Below are 23,765 nucleotides of genomic sequence, written 5' to 3' on the forward strand. Positions count from 1 at the left end.
AAGAATGTGGCAGGGTGAAACATGTGAGCGGGCGTCCAATCCTCCTACTAACCTGGGACAGTGTCGTAACAGTACAACATAAGAACAAATTATAAAAATTAGTTGAAAAGGGCTTAACCCATCAGATGGATACAAATAGAAATAAATCCAACAGAAACACAGAGTGGACGTGGCCGGTTACTTGTACATCCCAACAACAAAAAGACACTAAGTACAGATCTGAGAGTACTCGCAATTCCTGGCAGCTAGTTCAAAGCTAATAACAACTAATAAAAAAAAATCATGCATCTAAGACTAGTCAAGTTTTTTTGCTACCACTTGGTCGATGACACTTCTGATGGAATTTCCCTCCTATTATATCATCAGCTTAGTACTCAGCACATCTGTGTTGACATGCACTATTGTTGATATGGTCATAATTATAAATTAACTGTTTACAAAACCTTTAATTTTTTGAAAATAATGATTTTCTACATAAGTAATAGATTACCTTAGCTTTTTTGTATCCCTTTCAGACAATCTGGTCGTCAGTGTACTTCAACTATTATATATTAGGCCCTTTTAAGCATTATTAATTCGAGTGTCAAATGTGTTTTATTTAGACAAAACGCGCGTCTGGCGTACAAAACCCGTGTCTGTGATATGTTTATATGCTATGTCATGTTTTGTTTTTAGTATGGTATAGTGGTTTTATCGACGATCTATGCATGCTATGAAAAATCTCAAATTTAGTAGCATGTGTCTTATTTTTGTTTCTACGGTTTGAGATTCGAAATTTGGTTTGGCATTCTCGCTTATTAATACATGTTACATAGCTAGGCTAACCAACTTGGGAAACAGTCGTTACGTTTGAGGACGGCAGAACTACATGTATCGTTATCATTGATAATAATAAACCACGTTTGACACTGCTTTTTTTAGATTCAGTTTTCATTTTCCTCTTGATAAAATATTGTCAAAATGTATACATACAGACGGTTAAGCGCTGGAAGGTCTTGAAATGCTCCTAGCTCTATTGTAGTAATTTGATTGCTGTATAAATACCTGAAACAAAACAATGGTGATGTTTCATATATTTTACACTATGGAAATGTGAATAATTATCTAGTTGAACATGTTAAATATGGGCAACAGTAGTTAACAGATGATCAAACAAGCTACATTTCCAGATTGTTTTTCTATTCTAACTTGACGTGCATCTTTCGCTTTGTTGTTTAATATAAAGTCATCATAGATTAAAATTTTGTGCATTAGACGCGTGTTCTGTAAACAAAAGACTCATCGGAAACGCTCGAATTACAAAAAGTGATAAAGGTCAATATATTATTATGTAAAAGGCAACAAACGTAAAATTTGCAACGTTACCACGGTATTTCGTATCGTATGGCAAATGCATTTTCTATCCTTCTCAGTTAATAATTATAACCCAGGTATCTCCTATTCATTGTCTACTTAGCATTTCAACACTCGTCTACTTATTAAACACTAACAGATTGCAATCAAAATGTAAAAAAAATAAAAATACCTAACTCTGAAGAAAATTCAAAACGGAAATTCCCTTATCAAATGGCAAAATCAAAAGCTCAAACACATCAAACAACTGTCATAAACCTGACTTGGTAAAGGCATTTTCTTATGTAGAAAATGGTAAATTAAACCTCGTTTTACAGCTAGCTAAATTTCTCAATTGTATGACAGTCGCATAAAATTCCATTATATTGACAACAAGATGTGAACTAAACAAACGGACATAACAGGCAAAAATGTCAAAAATAGGGGTAAATGAACTCTTTAAATACCAATCCGTATTTAACAATTAACAAAGCAATAGCATTAAACCATGATTTCATTCCGCCAGATAAGCATTACGACAATCAATGTATTTTCAGTTATTTTCTAGAACAAAATATGAAAAATAATTAAAACTTAATTTGAGCGTTGCCAAGCTGATATAACCTAAAGTATATCCCCAACCAGACATGGAATAGTAGCTCTGCATGAGGTAGATGACATGTATTTTTGTAAGGTTCACTTTGCTCAGGCTTAAGTTTTTTTTAACCTGATATAAATGATGCGTTAATTTATTAACATTTGGTCGATGACACTACTGATGGAGGATTCTTTCCTGGTGGTATATTAAGCCTAGTAGTCAGCACTTCTGTGCTGACATGCACTATTATTGCTATGGTCATAACTATAAGTGAACTGTTTACAAAACTGCTAATTTTTCGACAAATTACGGATTTTCTACCAAAGAAATAGATTACCTCAGTTATATCTGGCATCCTTTCGAAAGTTTTGGTCTTCAGCATTCTTCAACTTCGTTCTTTATTTTGGCCTCTTTTACAGTCATAAAACTAGGTTCAACACTCCATTTTTTCTTAGCGATATTTCTTAACATTGCAATATAAGCGAGGAGTTTGGCTAGCCATAAAACCAGGTTCAACCCATCATTTTTTTCTTAACATTTCCTGTACCAAGTCAGGTATATGGCAGTTGTTATCAAATATTTCGTTTCTATGTATGTTGGCGTTTGTTTTTGTTGCACTTCAGTGTTTCTGTTGTTCCTTTGTTTTCCACTTATAGTTGATGTGTTTCCCTCGGTTTAAGTTTGAAACCCGGATTTGTTTTCTCCCGATCGATTAATGACTTTTGAACAGCGGTATACTACTGTTGCCTTAATTTGTTTTGAGTATCACAAATGTGTTTTTTAGACGAAACGAGCTTCTGGCGTACGTATTTTCATCCCGGTGAATGTGATGTAATTATTTACTATGTCATGAATACAAATCGTGTACAAATCCCTATCAATGCATGATTATAACTTCCGGTTCCCATATTTTTTATCATTGTAACACTCGTCTTCTTAAAAACTCCATATAACATCAACATTGATAGTAAACCTAGTCTGCAGATGATTAAGTTTACGTATATATTTATTTTTTTTCGTGATAAAATATAAAAACAATGTATACATACAGACGGTCAAGCGCTGGTAGGTCTTGAAACATTCCTTGTTGTATTATAGTTATTTGATTGTTGTACAGATATCTGGAAAAAATAACGGTATTGTTTCATTCATGAGCGGTGTCGGATAGAAATTGATATTAAGCAAGTGCACGTATAAATGTTCATGTATAACTTTGATCGTTTTTGGAACATCCAAATATGAAATACAAAATGAATTGTCATGTGTTTTGTTTCTTATATCAAATCAATACAAAAAAGTTACAGACTTTGCATAGATATTTGTTCAACCCGAAATTAGTTCACAAAGGTATTTATATTCAATTGCATAATGTCGATTTCTATCAAATGCATGCATATATTACTCTAACAAAATTGATTCATTTGTTTTTGATAGATGAAGATTTTGATAAATATAGTTTATTGATATTGATAGGACAATAACGCCATTCAGTTAACAATTTTTAATATAGGCAACAACAGTTTACAGATGTTCAAACAGATGTTGAAGGGCAACAAAGGTAAAATTGGCTACGACAACACATTATTTGGTAATACATTGCTAATTCTTTTTCTCTTATCAATGAAAAATTTATTACTTCGGAATTCCCTATGTTGTGTCTACCTAGTGTTGTAACACTCTTTTACTTATCTAAAACTAATAGAATGCAATCAAATTAGCGCTATTAGTACCAAACAATTAACAGAGCAATAGCATTTAATAATGATTTTACTTCGGCAGATAAGCCTTATGGCAATAAATTTATTTACATTCATTTTCCAGATCAAAATATGTGAAAATAATTAACACCGAATTTAAATGTTGCCAAGCTGACATAACCAAAAGTATATCTCAAAACCGGACAATGAATAAGAGCTCTGCATGAGGTAGGTAGATAATCAAAATATTTTTCTATGGTTCATTTTGCTCAGACTATTATATAAAAAAAACGATGTGGTATGATTGCCTATGAGACAACTCTTCACAAGAGACCAAATGACACAGATATTAACAACTATAGGTCACCGTACGGCCTGCAACAATGAGCAAAGCCCATACCGCATAGTCAGCTATAAAAGGCCTCGGAATGACAAATGTAAAACAATTCAAACGAGAAAACTAACGGCTTATTTATGTACAAAATAATGAACGAAAAAACAAATATGTTACACAGCAACAAACGAAAAACACTAAATTGCAGGCTCCTGACTTGGGACAGGCACATACAGAATGAGGCGGTGGTTAAACATGTTAGCGGGCGCCCAACCCTCCCCCTAACCTGGGACAGTGGTGTAACGGTACAGCATAAGAACAAACTATCAAAATTAGTTGAAATAGGCTTAACCCATCAGATGGAAACAAATAGAAATACATCCAACAGAAACACAGAGTAGACGTGGCCGGGTACTTGAACATCCTAACAACAAAAAGACACTAAGTACAGATCTGAGAGTACTCGCAATTACTGACAGCTAGTTCAAAGTCAATAACAACTAATAAAAAAAAATCATGCAACTTAGAATAGTTAAGTTTTTTTTGCTACCACTTGGTCGATAACTTTTCTAATGGAGGTTTCCTCCTATTGTATCATCAGCTTAGTACCCAGCAATTCTGTGTTGACATGCACTATTGTTGATATGGTCATAATTATAAATTGACTGTTTGCAAAACCTTTAATTTTTTTTTAAAAACTAATGACTTTTTACATAAGTAATAGATTACCTTAGCTTTATTTGTATCCCTTTCGGAAAATCTGGTCGTCAGTGTACTTCAACTTCGTACATTATTAGGCCCTTTTAAACATTTTTAGTTCGAGTGTCAAATGTGTTTTATTTAAACAAAACGCGCGTCTGACGAACAAAACCCGTGTCTGTGATATGTTTATATGCCATGTCATGTTTTAGTTTTAGTATGGTAAAGTGGTTTTATCGACGATCTATGCATGCTATGAACAATCTCAAATTTAGGAGCATGTGTCTTATTTTTGTTCCTACGGTTTAAGATTCGAAATTTGGTTTGGCATTCTCGCTTATTAATACATGTTACATAGCTAGGCTAACCAACTGGGGAAACAGTCGTTACGTTTGAGGACAGCAGAACTCCATGTATCGTTATCATTGATAATAGTAAACCACGTTTGACACTGCTTTTTTTAGATTCAGTTTTCATTTTCTTCTTGATGAAATATTGTCAAAATGTATACATACAGTTCGATTAGCGCTGGTAGGTCTTGAAATGCTCCTAACTCTATTTTAGTTATTTGATTGCTGTATAAATACCTGAAACAAAACAATGGTGATGTTTCATATATTTTACACTATGGAAATGTGAAAAATTATCTAGTTAAACATGTTAAATATGGGCAACAGTAGTTAACAGATGACCAAACAAGTTACATTGACAGATTGTTTTTCTATTCTTATTTGACGTGCATCTTTCGCTTTGTTGTTTAATATAAAGTCATCATAGATTACAATTATTTGTGCTAGACGCGTGTTCTGTTAACAAAAGACTCATCGGTAACGCTCGAATTACAAAAAAGTGATAAAGGTCAATATATTATTATGTATAAGGCAACAAACGTAAAATTTGCGACAACACCACGGTATTTAGTATCGTATGGCAAATGAATTTTCTATCCTTCACAATTAATAATTATAACCTAGGTATCTCCTATTCATTGTCTACCTTGCATTTCAACAATCGTCTACTTATTAAAAACTAATGGAATGCAATCAAAAAGTGAAATAACAAAAATACCGAACTTTGAAAAAAATTCAAAACGGAAATTCCCTTATCAAATGGCAAAATCAAAAGCTCAAACACATCAAACATTTGTCATAAACCTGACTTGGTACAGGCATATATTGTGTAGAAAATGGTAAATTAAACCTCGTTTTACAGCTAGCTAAATTTCTCAATTGTATGACAGTCGCATAAAATTCCATTATATTGACAACAAGATGTGAACTAAATAAACGGACATAATAGGCAAAAATGTAAAAAATAGGGGTAAGTGAGCGCTTTAAATACCAAACCGTATTTAACAATTAACAGAGCAATAGCATTAAACCATGATTTCATTCCGCCAGATAAGCATAACGACAATTACTAGTAATGTATTTACAGTCATTTTTTAGAACAAAATATGTAAAAATAATTCAAAACCTAATTTGAACGTTGCCAAGCTGCTATAACCTAAAGTATATCCCCAAACCAGACATGGAATAGTAGCTCTGCATGAGGTAGATGGCATGTATTTTTGTAAAGTTCACTTTGCTCAGACTTAAGTTTTTTTTAACCTGATATAAATGATGCGTTAATTTATTAACACTTGGTCGATGACACTACTGATTGAGGATTCCTTCCTGGGGGTATATTAAGCCTAGTAGTAAGCACTTCTGTGCTGACATGCACATGATGCACTATTATTGCTATGGTCATAACTATAAGTTAACTGTTTACAAAACTGTTAATTTTTCGACAAACTACGGATTTTCTACCAAAGGAATTGATTGCCTCAGCTATATCTGGCGTCCCTTTCGAAAGTTTTGGTCATCAGTATACTTCAGCTTCGTTCTTTATTTTGGCCTTTTTAACAGCCATAAAACCAGGTTCAACTCACCATTTGTTTCTTAAAATTTCCTGTAACAATTCAGGAATATGGCAGTTGTTATCACATATTTCGTTTCTATGTATGTTGGCGTTTTTTTTGTTTTTTTTTTTGTTGCACTTCAGTGTTTCTGTTGTTCCTTTGTTATCCACTTATAGTTGATGTGTTTCCCTCGGTTTAAGTTTGAAACCCGGATTTGTTTCCCTCAATCTATTTATGACTTTTGAACGCCGGTATACTACTGTTGCCTTTTTTTGTTTTGAGTATCACAAATGTGTTTTAGACGAAACGCGCATCTGGCGTACACATTTTTAATCCCGGTGAATTTGATGTAATTATTTACTATGTCATGAATACAAATCGTGTACAAATCCCTATCAATGCATGATTATAACTTCCGTTTCCCATTTTTTTTATTATTGTAACACTCGTCTTCTCAAAACTTCCATATAACGTCAACATTGATAGTAAACCTAGTCTGCAGATGATTAAGTTTACGTATATATTTAACTTTTTTCATGATAAAATATAAAAACAATGTATACATACAGACGGTCAAGCGCTGGTAGGTCTTGAAACATTCCTTGTTGTATTATAGTTATTTGATTGTTGTACAATAATCTGGAAAAAAATAATGGTATTGTTTCATACATGAGCGGTGTCGGATAGAAATTGACATTAAGCAAGTGCACGTATAAATATTCATGTATAACTTTGATCTTTTTTTGGAACATCCAAATATGAAATACAAGATAAATTGTGATGTGTTTTGTTTCTTATATCAAATCAATACAAAACAGTTACATACTTTGCATAGATATTTGTTCAACCCGAAATTAGTTCACAAAGATATTTATATTCAATTGCATAATGTCGATTTCTATCAAATGCATGCATATATTACTCTAACAAAATTGTTCATTTGTTTTTGATAGATTTTGATAAATATAGTTTATTGATATTAATATAACAATAACGCCAGTCAGTTAACATTGTTTTTAATATAGGCAACAACAGTTTACAGATGTTGAAAGGCAACAAACGTAAAATTGGCTACGACAACACATTACTTGGTAATACATTGCAAATGCGTTTTTTTCCTTATCAATCAATAATTATTACTTCGGAATTCCCTATGTTGTGTCTACCTAGGGTTGTAACACTCTTTTACTTTTTTAAAACTAACAGAAATGTAATCAAATTAGCGCTGTCAATACCAAACCCGTATTAAACAATTAACAGAGCAATAGCATTAAACAATGATTTTACTTCGCCAGATAAGCCTTATGGCAATTAAATTAATTATATTCATTTTCCAGAACAAAATATGTGAAAATTATTAACACCTGACTTACATGTTGCAAAGCTGATATAACCAAAAGTATATCCCAAAACCGGACAATGATTAAGAGCTCTGCATGAGGTAGATAATCAAATTATTTTTCTATGGTTCAATTTGCTCAGACTTAATATATAAAAAAGAAGATATGGTATAATTGGCATTGAGACAATTCTTCACGAGAGACCAAATGACATAGATATTAATAACTATAAGTCACCATACGGCCTTCAACAATGAGCAAATCCCATACCGCATAGTCAGCTATAAAAGGCCTCGGAATGACAAATGTAAAACAATTCAAACGAGAAAACTAACGGCCTAATTTATGTACAAAATAATGAACGAAAAAACAAATATGTTACACAAGAACAAACGACAACCACTGAATTACAGGCTCCTGACTAGGGACAGGCACATACAGAATGTGGCGGGGTTAAACATGTTAGCGGGCGCCCAACCCTCCCCCTAACCTGGGACAGTGGTGAAACAGTACAACATAAGAACAAACTATAAAAATCAGTTGAAAAGGCATCAGATGGATACAAATAGAAATACATCCAACAGAAACACAGAATGGACATGACCGGGTACTTGTACATCCCAACAACAAAAAGACACTAAGTACAGATCTGAGAGTATTCGCAATTACTGACAGCTAGTTCAAAGCCAATAACAACTAATAAAAAAAATCATGCATCTAAGAGTTGTTAAGTATTTTTTTGCTACCACTTGGTCGATGACACATCTGATGGAGGTTTCCCTCCTATTGTATCATCAGCTTACTACTCAGCAATTTTGTGTTGACATGCACTATTGTTTTTATGTTCATAATTATAAATTGACTGTTTACAAAACCTTTGATTTTTTTGAAAAACTAATGATTTTCTACATAAGTAATAGATTACCTAAGCTTTATTTGTATCCCTTTTGGAAAATCTGGTCGTCAGTGTACTTCAACTTCGTACATTATTAGGCCCTTTTAAACATTTTTAATTCGAGTGTCAAATGTGTTATATTTAGACAAAACGCGCCTCTGTCGTACAAAACCCGTGTCTGTGATATGTTTATATGCTATGTCATGTTTTGTAGTTGCTTAGGTTTTATGGTTTTGTCGACGATCTATGCATGCTATGGAAAATCTCAAATTTAGTAGCATGTGTCTTATTTTTGTTCCTACGGTTTGAGATTCGAAATTTGGTTTGGCATTCTCGCTTATTAATACATGTTACATAGCTAGGCTAACCAACTGGGGAAACAGTCGGTACGTTTGAGGACGGCAGAACTCCATGTATCGTTATCATTGATAATAGTAAACCACGTTTGACAATGCATTTTTTAGAATCAGTTTTCATTTTCTTCTTGATGAAATATTTTTAAAATGTAAACATACAGACGGCTAAGCGCTGGAAGGTCTTGAAATGCTCCTAGCTCTATTGTAGTTATTTGATTGCTGTATAAATACCTGAAACAAAACAATGGTGATGTTACATATATTTTACATGAAGTAAATTGTTTATTATCATTGATATGTCAATAATTATCTTGCTAAATATTAACAACAGCAGTTTAACGATGTTCAAACAAACTACATTGACAAATTGTCTCGTATCGTAATGTATGGGATAACTTAATAGTATTCATGAAAGCAAAATGTTTCGCAAATGATTGTTTTATCATTACGAATGAATGATTATTACGTCCGAATCCATCAGTCATTGTCTATCTTGCATTGTAACAGTCGTCTACTTATTTAAACATAGTAGAATGCACATGGATTTGTATTTACTCCTTTTTTTAGTAGATAATAAAGTCAAATGTATCGTTTTTTACTTGATTTAGTTGTACCCTTTGCCAAACACATGTTTTTAGTCCCTAGGAGTCTATATATACTCAACACAGAGAGAGATCTTTGGTTGTTCCAACTGTACCAAGGCCGTTATCAAATCATAATGAAAGTGATACTTGAGATTCAAAATATGAAAACAGATTAATGATAAGCACATAGGATCACTAATGATATATTTTAAAGAGAGGCAAATATAACCAAAGTGACATTCAAACTCATAAATCGATTACAAACTGACAACGCCCTGGTCAAAAAAAGAAAAATAGAAACAGACAAACAACAATACACTAAACAACATAGAAAACCAAAGACTTGGCAACACAAACCCCACCAAAAACTGGGAATGGTCTCAGGTGTTCCGGAAGGATCAGCAGATCATTCATAATCAGGGGCCCTTTATAGCTTGCTGTTCGGTGTGAGCCAAGGTTCAGTGTTGAAGGCCGTACTTTGACCTACAATTGTTTACTTTTTACACATAATGACAAGGATGGAGAGTTGTCTCATTAGCACTCATATCTTCTTATTTGTATATAAGAGCAGATTTTTTTCCTTCTGGAATACATTAAAATTATTAGAGGAAATGGTTTGACAGATATTTAAGTCCCAGCTTAGTTATATGTTGTTGTCTTTTACGATGCCAATTAGGAACAGAATTGGAAACCGAAATAATCAAAAGGTTAATTGTTCTTTTATTTGTATATCTACATTATTAACCTTTACTATTTAGTACATTTTTGGTAATATCCTTTTGACGTGGCTCGGTACTTATACATCCCGCCATTGTGTTATTGGACAATGATTAATTTTGTAATCTTGTCTTTTATTTTTGTCTTATGTTCTTTGTATATATGCCATTTTGTTTTTCGTCGTGGATATTTTGTTTACGTTTATAATGATTAAGATTATAACGCTGTGTTGACTGCCGTACTATTTTTGTCATTGTGTCTATGTGTCTGTTTGTTTGTTCACAAATTGTTGTCAATATAATAGAGTTTTATACTGTCATACAAGTGAGAGGTTTAGCTAGCTATAAAACCAGGTTTAATGTACCATTTTCTACATAAGGAAATGCCTGTACCAAGTTAGGAATACGACAGTTGTTTTCCATTCGTTTGATGTGTTTGAACGTTGGATTTTCCCATTTGATAATGAACTTTCCGTTTTGAATTTCCCTTGGAGTTCGGTATTTTAGTTTTTTAACTTTTAACTGTTTATGTATTTTTTCGATTTTGAATGATGCTTTTTATATACTCCTGTCCATTACCTAATCTTTTTACCACCTCAACTATGATAATCAAACACTTTACCATACACACGTACAACAATTAAAAAATATAATCACATACGGTTGTTTTTCACCAGTCAAACAGACTCATAAAAAGTCTGCATTATTTACTTTAAGTAATCTCTATCAAAGCGAATCAAAGAATAATCGAAAGTACTTGAAGTAATCTTAAACTGAATAATTTACTAATATAGAAAATTTGCCGTCTCTTACGTTTGCATCAGCCGTTATATTTTCGGGAGAAATGTAACACCAACGTCAAAACAGTGATGGCAGAGTGCATTAAACAGTAAAATGGTATAAATCTTGAAATGCACAAAAATATAAAGAAACCATTCATATCATATTTGTTATTGTGAATCTGAGTGGTTTTTATCAACCAATTGTAACAGTAAATGATAACAATAAGTAAAAGTAATGTATGTTTTACTTTATCACGTGCATTTCAAACCACACAAATGATTTGAATGACAAGTTTCAATATTGTGACGAAATGTCGGTTCCCTGAAATGGAACTTGTTTCTCCTAAAATTGTGTGATGACGTCGTTTCAATCGTACCGATAAATGACCTTTGTTATTATATATTTCTTGTATAAGTGTGTTTAAACATTTTTAATTCTAAAACTTTTATTATCCTTGCCTTTGTTTTTGCATTGGAGCACATCTTAACTGTTTGACGTTTTACCAATGTTGGTAATTACCAGTTCCGGTTTCGGTGATTTAGGTATTTCCTAAATGGTAAACCAAATCAGTAAATTGGTTTACTTGAGTTTAATACGGCCGATAATTCAAAATCGTTTTCAGCACGTTTTTCCCCTCGGCAAGTAAATCTCGCTAATTCCAAGCGATTTAAATATAAGTATAGATACCAGTTACCAGACCAAGTAGTAACAAGGGGGACGATATATTACAATGTCCGAGGAGACTTGGTCTGTATAAGGAGAGTTTGTTAATCTCTTTACGGGTTACACTTAGAAAATAACTTCGTAAGTTAAACTTTATAACGAATCGTTTGGTATTGAGTTTTACCATTTGCCGATTTCTTAACTATAATAAGTAAACTTTCTGGGTATATTTTCCTGCTATCCGTTTTCTTAAATTCGCAACTAAAAGGTTGATAAAATGTTTATTTATTGAATTGGTCACTTTTAAGTTATTTGAATTATATATGTATTGTTGATATTTAATGCATATTAAAGTTATATCAGTTGATTTTATTTAACGAGTCTGTTATTCATTCGAACATCGAAACGGAGAGTTACCATACAAAACCACAAATGTTTACGGGCCAAAAACGCATGCCCTTATCTACCCTTTATATCCAAAGTATTACCTTACCAGAAGAACCAACCGCACCGGGGTGTATACGGAATTCCAGAGTACCACGCAACAAAAGGAAAAGTTACTGGATGTAAACTTTAATTCCTATTTATGACTGATATTACAAAAAAAACATATTCTTATATCATTACACTAAGGCTCGACCGCTCGGTTTTCGTTACAGCTACCATACCAGGGTGTATACAGAATTCCAGAGTACCACGCCGCCAAGGAAAGAGTTTCTGGATGTAAACTTTATTCCCTTTTTATGACTGATATTACAAACACATATTCTTATAGCATTACACTAAGGCACGACTGCTCGGTTTTCGTTACAATATTGTATAACTTATTGATAACATAACAAGATCGATTTGAAATTCGGAGTTATTATAGTCCCCTCCTATATATATTTCTGATAAAATACTTATACAAATCCTATACCAACTAAGGATATCTATATTCCGGTTGTAAAAATTTTATTAATAGAAATAGTGATGATATAGATACGATATTTTTAATTTGATATGAAACTTTTTATAGAACTACCGTACCCAATATGAATGTAAACCATTACATAAACTTTATGTGATAATTAGAATTTCATTGAAGTAGAATTATCTGAGTACAGATGTTAAGATGTAATATTCCATAAAATCTTATCTCGCTAAGAAGTGATTTGTAGAAACGATGGCCATTGTTCATTTTAAAGAGAAAAACACAAGCTACATTATACGTCAGGGAGATTAAGAATGTACATTACATGTAAGGGGATACAAGGTGTCCCTCTCCGGATGAAATATGGGATCATGCAGTCTGAAATAAGACTTTTCAAATATAACATGTATAAGCAATTCTCTAAATAATGAAATCATTGCGAATATTTGTACTTACAGATATTTTAAGTTAGTAAGATTTTCGAAAGTGTCTTTCCTGATCAATGTCAGATTGTTTGATCTCAAACTTCTGAAAAATGTGTACAACGCTAAATTATCATAACCGAAGTATTTATATACGCTTATCATTATACATGAAAGTATACTACATATACACAATAACAGTTAACAAAATAAATGTCAGAAGCTAAGTATAATGGGCACAAAGGAAAGTTCGCTGTAAAAAACATTTTTTTATATTTTGCTAAACAAATTAGTTCATGCCTTATATATCATGTACTGTGTTACGATGCTAGATAAAAAAAATGACGAGGAAAGGTAACACACGGTCACCGAAAGCTTGATTTTTGTCGAGCCTAGGTGGTCGAGTGGTTTAGTGCACCGGGCATAGTGCAAGGCGATTTGATGCCACGATATCTCAGTAGCATGAGTTCGAATCCCGGCCAGGGAAGAACAAAAATTTGCTTCCGCAAATTTAAAGATCTAACATTGTTGGGCTGTTATTTAGACGAATTATATATACCGAATGTGTTTTCAGCCTTGTATCACCATCACTGATGATCCGATGGATAAAATCTGACGTTGGCACTGGTTCAGACGTACTTATTTTATGCATATATATATACAGAAGTCTAAATTGAAAACAACGTTCAAACCTATGATTGCGTTGGATAAAACCGCAATTTTTATATGTGTGCAAGCAAAACAAATTTCTTGGTAGAGGGGTCTTAATATAACACAAACAACATTTTCCAAAAGACCAAAAAAGTGAAAAAGTATATTTTAACAAAACGCATTTGACTAGCAGGTCGAACTACGGATGTTCTTAAACCCTGATGACTGCCATTGGCGATTGCCAAATAAACGGATTACCAGATGTAACAAAATGGATCTATATATATGTTGTGTACAAGTTATCATTTTGTACAAATTATAATTTGTACAAAAACATTGTACAAATTTTAATTTGTATTTTGACTTTGTACACATTATAATTTGTACAAAAAGTGCCTGTACAAATTACAATTTTACAAAATAAGGCTTAATTTCACTTATAACTTATACAATGATTTATCATATGGATATTGTGATAAAAAAGTGTTGATACCCACTATAAAAACTTGTCAATGCTATTTTTAGTCATATTGATTCATTTATATTGCCCTGAGGTTATAAATTGAAATCCTGTTCACTGGTCTTTCACATGGCCATTAACAAAAGTAAAAATTAAGGTGTTAAAAAAAATGGCTAGTAGTGTTGATCAACAGGTTAAATTCTATCAAGAAGTTCAGCAATTTGCTGAGAATAACACATCTAAGCACAACCATCTTTATACTAGGGACAAATTGAATGAGTTAATTTCTAAAGTTAAAAATGCAAAAGAGGCATTGAAGAAAAGTGACCAAGACAGACATTTGCTAAAGAAATATGATGTTATTGAAGTTGCAGATATTGAAAAGCTCATCAAAAAAGGAGGAAATGGTAAGTTTTGTTTTGTTTTATATGACAAATATAGAAGAGGGTCTGAACTCGAATGTAAACAAAAATCTATCCCAAATCCTGGAATTTTGATTGATTGATTGATTGTTGGCTGCTTAACGTCCAGTGGCAAATATTTCATGCATGTTCATGACGATCCATCAAATTAATCGTACTATGCATTATTGCATACAAAAGATTGCAGTCACTATGGCACATCAACCTAAAATCGTAAATCTATATAATCACAGTAAATAAGGGTGTACAAGTATTATTTAAAGAATTTTAGGTCACAAAACAGACGACCATATGAGCTTAACTATTTCACAGATCTTCTTATATTTATAATATTTGAACAAGCATATCGCTGTTAGGGCTCATAACATAATTATCTTTATAACAAAATACCAGTTTAGATTTGTGCCATACTCAAAATGATTTAATTCTTACTTTCAGATGACACCATACTTTACTACTTATCCATTGAGGATATGTCTGATATTATAAAAACAGCACATGTTGGGGTCGATCATGGATGTCTCCATAAAACTAACAAAGAACTCAAAAAACATTTTGCTAATATAAGCAGGGAAGCAATACACATATTTACAACCAACTGTGAACAATGTATCTTGAAATGAAAACGTACTGACATATCAAAACTTGTTGTGAAACCTATAAATGACGAGGAAAGGTAACACACGGTCACCGAAAGCTTGATTTTTGTCGAGCCTAGGTGGTCGAGTGGTTTAGTGCACCGGGCATAGTGCAAGGCGATTTGATGCCACGATATCTCAGTAGCATGAGTTCGAATCCCGGCCAGGGAAGAACAAAAATTTGCTACCGCAAATTTAAAGATCTAATATTGTTGGGCTGTTATTTAGACGAATTATATATACCGAATGTGTTTTCAGCCTTGTATCACCATCACTGATGATCCGATGGATCAGAGTTTCAGAGATATAAGCCAAAATCAACATTTTACCCCTATGTTCTATTTGTAGCCATGGCGGCCAACTTGGTTGGTTAGCCGGGATACCGGACACATTTTTTAAACTAGATACCCCAATGATGATTGTGGCCAAGTTTGGTTTAATTTGGCCTAGTAGTTTCAGAGGAGAAGATTTTTGTAAAAGTTAACGACGATGAACGACGACGGACGACGACGACGACGACGACGACGACGGACGACGGACGCCAAGTGATGAGAAAAGCTCACTTGGCCCTTTGGTCCAGGTGAGCTAAAAAGCAGAATGTATTGTGTAATTTAAGGTGTCATGGTACGCTCACCTGCTCCAACAAATAAGAGCATTGTATATTATTGTATAGTATTGTAAATAGAGTTAACGTAATCACTGTGTTTCATATTGATTCGTAATTAAAATTAAAATTATTTTTTATCATTTGATTTGAAACTTATTCTATGTGAAATATTGTACAAGTTATAAGTGAAATTAAGCCTTATTTTGTACAAATTATAATGTGTACAAGCACTTTTTGTACAAATTATATAATTTGTACAAAGTCAAAATACAAATTACATTTTTGTACAATTTTTTTGTACAAATTATAATTTGAACAAAATGATAACTTGTACACAACATATATATATATAACTTATTGTCTTTCTAATGCAATTTAATAAACGCTTGCAACTTGTTTAATGTTAATCGGTTAATTTTGTTATCATCTGAAAACAGAAATTTACTGTACAGCAGATTTAAAAAAAATTCGAATTAAATGTAAAAAAAAAACTACTCGTCTACTTATTAAAACATAGTGGATTGCAAATGGAATTGTATCTACCGCCTTTTTTTTAGTAGATATTGAAATAAGTCAAATGTATCGTATTTTACTTGATTGATTTTACCTGTTGCCAAACACAATCATTTTTCACAATATATTCTAGAAATATCCTTAAAATGTTTTTGTATTTTTAACACATGTTTGTTATAATAATATAATCTGCAGTGTCAATTTGTCAAACGCTTTGATTGTGCAAAGGGCGATGATGATTACGTTCGCGATTATGGGACTATCTAGTCTTTTCTTATAATAATTGTTTACAAAATTATTATTAAACTCTGTCAAACGAACAGGGTCACCAATGGTTATAGTATTTGACGACGGAACTCCAGAAAGTCGTAATTATTGATTACAGTAAACATTCTGCAACTGATTGACATTTAAATTTTGTTTTCATTTGCGTCTGGTTAAAAGCTATAATAATATATACATACAGAAGGTTAAGCGATGGTAGGTCTTGAAATGTTCCTTGCTGTATTGTTGTTAATTGATTTTTTTGCAATGATCTGAAAAAATATATCATACAGAAAACTAAAGTATGAGCAACACAAACAACATAAGTAGTTCATTAATGGTCAATACATATGCATTGATTATTAGTATCTGTTAACAGGTCATCATACTTATCTTGTCACAATAATTTAGTTATTATAAATTCTTACAATTTTATAATATCACCATCAAATTGAGAATGGAAATAGGGAATGTGTCAAAGAGACAACAACCCGACCATAGAGCAGACATCAGCTGAAGGACACCAATAGGTCTTCAATGCAGCGAGACACTCCCGCATCCGGAGGCGTCCTTCAGCTGGCCCCTTAACAAATATGTATACTAGTTCAGTGATAATGGACGTCATTCTAAACTCCAAATTATACACAGGAAACTAAAATTAAAAATGATACAAGACTGACAAAGGCCAGAGGATCCTGAACTGGGACAGGCGCAAAAATGCGCAATATATGCATGCAATTTATCAAGTACTTCCAACTTCTAAAACCAGTTGTTGGCATGACACGGGTTATGTTCTTCTCATTTATTTTATGACGGTATAATACTAAACCCCTAACAGGAGGGATTGTGCTTGATATTCATATGATGAAGACATAATCTTTCAATCAGTTTAATTGAGGTCTGGAGCTGGCATGTCAGTAACTGCTAGTAGTCTGTTCTTATTTATGTATTATTGTCATTTTGTTTATTTTCTTTTGTTTCCTATTCTGACATCAGACTCGGACTTCTCTTATACTGAGTTTTACTGTGCGTACTGTTGTGCGTGTGTTTTTTCTACATTGGCTAGAGGTATAGGGGGAGGGTTGAGATCTCAAAAAACATGTTTAACCCCGCTGCATTTTTGCGCCTGTCCCAAGTCAGGAGCTTCTGGCCTTTGTTAGTCTTGTATCATTTTTAATTTTAGTTTCCTGTGTAAAATTTGGAGTTTAGTATGACGTCCATTATCACTGAACTAGTATACATATTTGTTTAGGGGCCAGCTGAAGGACGCCTCCGGTTTGTGAGAGTTTCTCGCTGCATTGAAGACCCATTGGTGGCCTGCAGCTGTTGTCTGATCTATGGTCGGGTTGTTGTCTCTTTGACACATTCCCCATTTCCATTCGCAATGTTATTAGAATAAATGTGTTTAATTCAGATGCAAAGACCCTATAAGTGAATCAATATTAAAGCCAAAAATATGCAATCTTTAATGACCTGACAACCGTATCGTAACTATATCCCTCCTTAATAAGTCTGTTTCAAGGTTTTGTTAGCTTTTGAGGTGAATACTGACATTTTTGTTCTTTGTAAATAATATTACCATAAAACATTAGATGTGAAATACCCGAACGTATAAGATGTCTGCATGTTGAGTTATATTTACGAATGATGTCCTTATACCGATGATAAAATTTAGTAAATATTTTGACTAGTTTATGATATCGAAAACCCTGGTGTAATAATTTTTCAGTAATACATAAATTTCTCTCGCTAAAATCTAATACGTTGTTACATACACGAGCGAATCGTACAAGTTGAGATATTTAAACACAATAAGATGGTGACAAGGGAACGTCACCATCTAAAAATGGATAATTAACGATAGGAAATGAAAAATCATCTCTTTTATCATAAATTTTTGTATTAAATTTCCTGTTAATGATATAGATATCAAGATCGAGGAAAGGACAGTGGTCATTGTTAGTATTAGCTTTATTTAAAGTAAATTTAACAGGATAAATTTCTTTAGTATACATACTGAAGTCGTCATTATTGAGAGCCAATATATCATCCAAATATCTAAAAGTATTGTTAAAGTTTTGTATCAGATGTTGTTTCGATGGGTCTTTGCCGATTTTAGTTTTAAATTGTAACTCATAACAATACAAAAACAGGTCCGCAATAAGTGGTGCACAGTGAGTCCCCGTTGGAATTCCGATAACTTGACGATATACGGAATCTCCAAAGCGAACAAAAATGTTATCAAGTAAAAATTCAAGGGCAGATATAGTATCAAAGCATGTCCAATCGACAAAGTTCTTTTGTTTGTTGCTACTAAAAAATGACCTAAAAGAGTTTAAACATATGTATTCGCATTCCGACTTTTTAAATGCCCATTTAATAGGTGTGTGATTTTTTTCTTAATAAGAATATGAGGCAAAGTGGTATATAGGGTAGAAAAATCAAAACTTTGAACAGATTCAAAATCACCAATATATGCATGCAATTTATCAAGTACTTCCAACGAGTTTTTGACACTCCAAAAGTAATAAATTCCACTATTTTCAAAGGCCTTATTTGAACAATTTATTATCAGGTTTTTGATTGTACCAAGTGTACTAGTAAGTAGAATAGACAATTTAGTAGTGGACTAATGACTTGAAGACGAAATAAATCTATATTTGTAAGGTGATTTTTGTAGCTTCGGAAGCCAGTACATAGTTGGGACTTTCATTGTATATGGTTCTGCTTGTAAAGAAGTAGCTAATAGTTTATGTGTGTTACAGATATCCTTTTCTGAAAATGAAGTCAATTGGAATGTTGGTGAATTCGTGATTTCCTTTTGCAGAACCTCAACGTAAAATTTACGTCAAACTATGATGATATTATTAGCAGCTTTATCAGCCGGGACAAAAACAAATTCCTTGGCTAGGTCTTTTAGTTTATGTTTGATACGAGAAATAGGATTTTTTTGGTTGTTGTTAAGAGTGAAATGTTCTTTAAAATGTTGTATACGTATATCAACTATCTTCATTACTGAATTAAAAAAAGAGTCCAAAGATTTTTTGTCAGCTTTTTTCCGTTTTATCCATTTCAAATAGTGAGCACAAAGTGAGTCGTGGATGATATTACGACACTCATTCCAATTAATAACTGACGGGGGACGATATTTACGTCCTTTACTGAGGAATGATTTTAACTCTCGGTCGCGAACGATGTTAAGGTCTCCTGTTATAACATGGAAAATGGGACCATAAGTGTATTTGGAATTACTACAATTACATTACGTAGGTGTATTTTCACTGATATTTACATCTTCACAGACTTGGCTATAATTAAACACAAATTTCCGGGTAGATTTCTTGTAAATATAACAAATAAGAGGGAGTTCAGTATTATCAAAATATCCAGTAATTTCTCCTTTAACAGAAGGTCGTTATCAATACCGGCAATATTTACAAAATCAAAACCTTTATTGACATACTTTATTTTAATAAAATGTTTTTTATGATCTTCAGAGCGATCAATTTTGGGAAACAATTTAGAATAACAATATGCCATTATAATTTGAACGATTTCATACTTAGGACTGCAATATGAAATTGTGTTGCAATCCTCTAAAATTTTATTTAATTTATTTATAGGTAAAGAACAGAGCTTGGTCAATAGATAATGTCTGTCCTTGATTTTTTAAATAAAATTAGGTTCGAAATATTTGTATAATTGGTCCGAAATTTTCTTTGATTGCGATTTTGTCTACGCCCATGAGAATGGTTTTTACGAACAGTTTTAGAAACTATATCCAAATGTTAACAAAATTGGTTCTTGATATATTACCAATTCCCATGATATTATCATTAAGACCGAGAGGGTAGACTGTCTGTAAAAGTGGGACGAAAGATATCAGAGGGACAGTCAAACTCATAGATCGAAAACAAACTGACAACGCCATGGCCAAAAATAAAAAAACAAACAGACAAATTAAATTAATTATTTTCCGTGATCGTACAAACTTTGAATGAGATTCACCAGGCTGCTAATTGACTACTTCTTAAGGTTGAACTGTTAACTATTTAATAGGATGATTGTACTTTTTAAGATGTTGATAAATGATACTTTTGAATTTATTTGGTCTTTTAAAACGATACAGGTGTTCTTGCGTGCGTTTAGATAAATATCGTCCAGTTTCACCTACGTACTGAATACCGCATCCCGGTTTGTTTCATGTGAGTAAATAAATAATACTGTTTGTTTTTCAAGTTATATCAGTTTCAAAATATAAAGAAAATGTGCGACCATTAAACGTGGACCTTACCGTATTGTTGGTGGAAAGCCGGGGACATGTAAGTAATTTTTTGGCATGACACTTATCGATAGAAGGGTAACCACGATTTTTATTGTTAAAAATGTTTGCGATGGTAGTATTTTTAGATAAGCGATTTTGAAGATTGAGACGTGTAGATACTCTTTGAACGAGTTTAGTATTTAATATTTTTCCATTTCTAAGCTTCATATTTGTTTTTGTTATGTGAATTTAATCAGAAAGGAGCAGACTGGCTTCCAGAATATGAACCAGCACACAATAAATTGAATAATGTGAACATGATAAAACTATGACTAAAGACGTCAAACGCTATCCGTCATAAATTACCCGAAAAAAAAACAAAGGATAGGGTATATCAGGGTAGCGACTGACGTCTGACTAAATAGAAGAATGGGGCTGAATGTTGAAATACTACTTTCTGATAAACATTCCTAAAGTAATGAACATAGAGAGGTTCTCGCTTGGACACACACTCCATAATCTAGTATATTATAAGAGCATAAACCTGAAGCACGGGGAGGCACTCTACTGTCTCCACACGGCACTTAAGACAAACTCTGTAAAAAATAAAATTGAGAATGGAAATGGGGAATGTGTCAAAGAGACAACAATCCGACCATAGAGCAGACAACATGTATACAAATTTCCTTTCTATATTTTCCACAATAAACACCAGCTAATATTACACTGTATGTTAATAGAATATTTTGATATTCACAATAAACTAAATGCCTAACGCTTTAAATCGTATATGTCTTTGGCATATTGTTTTTAATTCTAAAAAATACAATGAAATGAGATAAAGGGAGTCTTTTTGAAAACAAAATGTTCACTTTGATTCGGGCACATTGGAACGCAATTACAGAAATTAGAATATCACTGCTATATATACGTAATTTTTGGTCATGTTCAAACGAACATAAAATATTTATATGCACAACGCTACTTAATTTCCGAAATCTATATACAACCCAAGACGATATACATGTACTCTATTATTCTTGAGATAAGAAGACACATTTTGGTTTTATCTTGAAAATGACGAAGTCATTTTGTTAAAGATACATTTATGTGCCGTGATTAGTATTCAAACACAAGATAATAACTGAGGTTTAAACAAGTCTCTACCAAGTTTCGACCTTTTATCACTCAGAAATCGAATATGGTCATCAACCAAGAGATGACATACTAAAATATTTCTCCTACATACACACATTTATGTTTGCCAATATATCAGTTAAAGGCGTCATGGACCATTTAATAAATATTTTCAAAGTAAACGAAATGTTGTCATTAAACATTTCAGTGTTGTTATGAAATTTATTTACAAAATTATGTTAATCTTTTACAAAATAGAAAATCTTGCCAACAATTTTTTATCGGAAAATGCTACATTATGATTGCAACATTATATATAGTGGCAATTGTTATTTATTACATACTGGTAGTTGAAAACAGCGGTTAATAGTTTTTATTTAAAGGTGTAGAATGGAACTCTTCTTTCTTATATGCGTTTAGTTAATTGCTGTTATTATCTAAAAAAAAAAACACCAAGGACATATATTTGTCTCAATAGTTAGTGTTCTTTTCCAAAGTTCATGTTGGCTAATCCATTACAGATAGTAATTACCTTTTTGAAAAACATTTAACAAAAATATCCCTCTTATTTTTAGAAAAGAAAAAGAACATGTTATCTCTATCGCACTTTTTTATAGAACTATATTTAAAGTTAATACGTTCTGTTAATAAATGTTTGTTACCATTATGAAATCTGCAGTGTAACCATTTGGTTAATCGATGTCAATTTGCAGAACTCATTAATCATTTGAAAGGCGACTACTTAAAAATTCGCAACTATCAAATCGTTTCTTAGAGTTATAATTTAATAAAAGATTATCAGTAAATCCAGTCAATTCAAACCGAACAGGTTCACAAATGGTCACACTATTCGACGACAGAAAATTACTTTACATTTTTTCCTCAATTGCTTTTTGATAAAATATTGTAATTATGTATACATACAGGCGGCCTAGTGCTGGTAAGTCTAGAAATGATCCTTGCTGTATTGTAGTTATTTTATTGCTGTATAAATATCTGAAACAAAACATTGATATTTTTTATGATTATTAACAAGATATGTTTACCCTTCTGAAGCACCTGATATTACCCCCAGTTTTGATGGGGTTCATGTTGCTAAGTCTTTGGTTTTTTATGTTATGTTTTGTGTACTGTATTTGTCTGTTTGTCTTTTTCTTTATCGACCATGGCGTTGTCAATTTATTTTCGACTTATGAGTTTGAATGTCCCGTTGGTATCCTTCGCCTCTCTTTTACATTGAACATTTTTTTTTCACCATAGATAGATGTCGATTCATAAAATTTTGATAAATATTATATAGGGAATTAGACGCAAGTCGATTAACATCTTACCGTATAGGCAACAGTAGTTTACAAATTTTCAACCAAGTGGCATTGACAGATTGTTTTCTTATAATTTACTTGATCATTATATTATTTCCGTAAAAAGTTTGTACATATCAGCATGAAAAATGATAAAACATACCAAGAATTAACATATTTAACAGACAATTCTACGGCTGGAATTGACAAGTGTAAATAAATCAATCTTTGTCACCAATGGTCAACGCCAGAACTTGAAAATATCGTAATCAT

General features: G+C 32.5%; 1 long non-coding RNA gene across 1 annotated transcript; it reads right to left on the minus strand.

Moving 5' to 3' along the window:
• Positions 1-13,284: 13,284 nt before the first annotated feature.
• Positions 13,285-23,133, minus strand: LOC127719097 (uncharacterized). Its single transcript, XR_007990168.1, has 3 exons — positions 23,116-23,133; positions 16,991-17,062; positions 13,285-13,341 (listed from the first exon to the last, which is right to left on the minus strand). It is a non-coding gene; the product is annotated as an uncharacterized LOC127719097 (long non-coding RNA).
• Between the last annotated feature and the right edge of the window lie 632 nt (positions 23,134-23,765).

This window comes from Mytilus californianus, unplaced genomic scaffold, assembly GCF_021869535.1.
Source record: "Mytilus californianus isolate M0D057914Y unplaced genomic scaffold, xbMytCali1.0.p SCAF_10, whole genome shotgun sequence".
Taxonomy (NCBI): Eukaryota; Metazoa; Mollusca; class Bivalvia; order Mytilida; family Mytilidae; genus Mytilus; species Mytilus californianus.